This window comes from Pinus tabuliformis, chromosome 9 (assembly GCF_031772625.1).
Source record: "Pinus tabuliformis cultivar Carrire ecotype Pingquan chromosome 9, CPIR1, whole genome shotgun sequence".
Lineage (NCBI taxonomy): Eukaryota > Viridiplantae > Streptophyta > Pinopsida > Pinales > Pinaceae > Pinus > Pinus tabuliformis.
The window spans coordinates 1,539,565,699-1,539,570,110 of NC_142307.1; positions in this window are offsets into that span (position 1 = coordinate 1,539,565,699).

Genomic DNA, 4,412 nt, shown 5'->3' on the forward strand with positions numbered 1-4,412 from the left:
CCTCCAACAAAATCCATGGAAATGTTGTCCCATGGTCGCAAAGGAACTGGAAGTGGCATGTACAAACTGATCTTTCAATTGCTTGGCTTGCTGGTCAAACACATCACACATCCTTTAATGTACTTAACAATTGTTTCATACATGCGAGGCTAGTAACAATACCTTTGAATTTGTGCCATTGTTTTGCTTACTCCAAAATGTCCTGAAATGTGAGAAGAATGTGCTTCCCGAATAACATGTGCTCTTTCTGTCTGTGGTATGCACAACTTACCCAGATGATATAACAACCTGTCATGAATATGATAATTGACTTCTTCCACCTGAGCACCATGAGTTAGTGATTCATAAATATCTTTGAAATCAACATCTGTACTATATTGTTCTATATAACTTTCATGTTTTAAAGAACTATTCTGCAGCACTACTGAAGCATTCAAAGATGGTCTAGACAACATATCAGCTACTTTGTTTGTGACACCTTTCTTGTACTTAATTACTAAGTGAAATTGTTGAATAAATCCCATCCATCTGTAATGACAAGATTGTTGCAACTTAGTTTGAGACTGAAGGTACTGAAGCGGCTGATGATCTGTGTGAATCACTATTTCCTTACCCATTAAATAATGTTTCCATTTCTTAACACTTTCAACCAAAGCAAACAGTTCTTTATCATATGTCGGATAATTCATTACTGCCTTAGAAAACGTTTCAGAATGAAAACAAATTGGTTTCCCTTTTTTGAAGTAAGACTGCACCCATTGCATAACCACTAGCATTTGTTTCAATTTCGAATGGTTGTTGAAGATCTGGTAAAGCTAAGATTGGTGCTGTGACAATTTTCTGCTTAAGTGTATCAAAAGATTTTTGTTGTTTTCCTCCCCACTGAAAGGGAAATTTAGAACCTGTTAAAGCATGTAACAGTGATGCAATCAAAGAAAACTGAGCAATAAATTTCCTCCAATATTGAATTGCACCTATGAAACTTCTAACTTTAGTCACATTCTGTGGTCTTGGCCACTTAACAATCACATCGATTTTAGCTGGATCTATTTTCAAACTTCCACCTCCAACTATGTAACCAAGATAATTCAATGAAGTTTTCCCAAACTTATATTTGGAAAGTTTAAGGTACAATTTTTCCCTGTGTAACACTTCAAACACCTGCTTAACATGCCTAACATGCTCTTCCATACTTGAACTAAAAATCAGAATATCATCTAAGTAGATTATGAAAAATTTATCAATGTATGGGTGGAATACATCATTCATAACCCGCATGAAAGTTGTTGGAGCATTACACAAACCAAAAGGCATTACTAACCATTCAAATAGTCCTTGCCTAGTTTTGAATGCAGTTTTCCAGATGTCATTTTTTGCAATGCGAATTTGATGATACCCACTTCTTAAATCTAACTTAGTGAAATAAACAACATTTTTCAGTTGATCAAGTAAATCATCTATCCTGGGAAGAGGATACCTATTTTTGATTGTGATTTTGTTTAAGGCCCTAAAGTCGACACACATTCTCCATGTCCCGTCTTTCTTAGGAACCAAAATTATAGGTGAGCCACATGGAGATGAACTGGGTCGAATAAAACCTTTTTCAATCAATTCCTAGATTTGTTTCTTTATTTCTTCGTTCTCTATAACTGACATGCGATATATTCTGATATTAGGAAGAGGGGCATCAGACATCAATTGTATCTCATGTTGTATTTCTCGCTTAGGAGGAAGATGTTTTGGTTCTTTAAATAGACTTGGAAAAGATTCTACCACTTTAACCAAACTATCTTTAAACTGAGACTCACAACCTGAAAAAGCATCATGTAGATCCTTATGTTGTTCTTTTACAACCATGAGTACATATTTCTTACTTGAACTTATTAATCGCTTCATCTGATTAACTGACAATATATTCAATCCCATCTTTCTTAAGGTGATATTTATGCTCTTTCCTATGAAACACTGCATCACAATCATAGAGATAAGGACTTCCTAGCACTACTCCACATATGTCTGCTGGAATCACATCTAAATCCACTTCATCAATGTAATTAGTTGTAATGGAAAATTTTAACCGACACTGCTTTGTGACATTAATCTGAGTCTCTTTATTTAGCCAACCTAATGGGTATGGTCTTGGATGATTCTGTGTCTCAAACCTAATTTCTTAACTAAATATTTAGTTATTAAATTTTCCTGTGATCCACTTTCAAATAATGTATCTATTTTATTGTGCTTAGAAGTTATCCTTATATGAAATAATTCAACCATTTTATCCTTGTTGGTCAGGTAAATCCCCTCTGCGGACAGAGGCGATCCCACCAGCCTATAACAGAACTAGCCACAATCAAACCACGCTGCTACGCAAGTTCCTAGTTATGCATCAAAGGTGAATCAAGAAGACCAACCTGGAGTCCAACGCTATGATTGAAGCAGAGTTGATATCCCCGCTCCCTCGCTCCAGCAGATCATAAACGAACACCTGCACATGCAAAGGAAGAGACAGATACCAACATAAAAGCTACCAAGGCACAACTATATTTCAGTCAGAAAGGAAATAAATCAACACATCACCATAATAGACAATGAGATTGGAACTATAATAGCAGTCGTTCATCAATTAATAATAAACAGGAAAAGTTACAACCATTGTTCTGACGTTGAACCTTCTTTTGGCTGGGCGAGTAACTATATGTGTCTTGCAATGCATCTCCTCTCCGGCAGCATAACCTCTCTAACTCTCACTAACATTCCTCCAAGAACTCAAGAACTCAACATCTAACACTCCATGACTAACGATTATCACTACTATCACTAGCTTGTCCAATGCATAATGACAAGCTTATATAGATGAAGAAGGGAGGAGGATACGATGAACCGGGACACCTTTTGTGGATTAACATTATCCCCCAAAAGCCATTAAAGATGGAGATAGGATAGAGCTCGACATAAAGCTGATTTTTTATCCTCAGAAAAGCTCCATGTAATGAAGGAAACAACAGTCGGACGTGCGTTAAGGCAAAAAGCATGACTAAACTTGGTTGGCGCGACTGTTGCTCTAAGACAGAGCGCCAATGGTCGCACCATCTTTTGAGGATCTCCATGATTGGCGCGGGTAAGATACTGTGGACTTGCGCCAATGGAAAAAGAGCACTTTTCAGGGATAATCTGCAGAAGGTGTCTTCAGGGAACATGGAGTACATACTCAGGGGAACATAATGTAAGTGTTTTTAGACTTTGTCACTTCTTATAACTCCCGGGATGAGTCCTCCAAGGTACGACAAGAGGAGTAACAGGGATGGTGACAAATTACTGTGTAACAGATGCCCCCTAAAGCATGAAGTCCGAGAGGTGGAGAGGGGTGAAATGCTTTACAAGAACACATAAGAGCACATATAGTTACTGCCGCCGAGGATCTGTATTAAGAGACATGACTGATAGTTCAATTACATGATGTACGTGGTATGGTCGCAGCCATCCATAAGAGAGTACATAAATAATCTAGATCCATAGTATGGACGCAGCCATCTGGTTAGGATCAATGAATTGACTCAGGTATGGTCGCAGCCATCCAGTGAATGAGTCAAGTACCAAGAATCACGCCTGGATTACAACAGACACAATCCAGGGTCTTGCGCTCCATCTTGACCTGAACAAGAGTACAAGTTCAAGCATGTGAATATATGAGCTGAAGTCGAACATGCATGAACATCGTCTGATTACCAATCAATAGTGGAACCTGTTAACAGACGCGAGAGGTACCACCAATAATGACAATGGCCCTCAAGGTACTATAGGTACAATCTACGGCGCGTGAATTAATGATCTAAAGTCGAACGCCCGCAGAATCATTCGATTGGAGGCCAATGATGAAAACCTCACGTTGAACACAAAGAACCTGCCATTGAGGCATGCAGGCTCCAAGGCACCGGAAGGGAGTCTCTAGATCAACTTCCTGGATAATGAGTTGAAGTCGACAGGGAGTGACCTTGATCAAAGGTGGGCCATAATGTTTCCCACATCATCGACACGAGACAGAGAGATAACGTTGTGAATCAAGATTGTGCGAACTATCAGAGGGAGGTTGTTTCTTTGCAGAGGTCAACTTCTCTTGAACATATCGGCGGCACATTAACGGAATTGGCAGTATTTGACATCAATGTATCAAGGGTCATGATGACGAGGCAATGAGTGGATGAGAGGTCAAATAGGGTACCCAAGTCCATGGAAGCAAGTGAAAGATATGAGATGAAATATCCCCACCCTGGACACGAAAGCAGAAAAGTGCCATGTTCAAGAGCGACATACTGCCGTTACGGTAATAATTATGGTTCAAAAATTTTCTTTTCCCCCCGCCATTTCTGGCGAGTACCCCAGTTATTTTTAACAAGCTTGATGGGGATAGCATA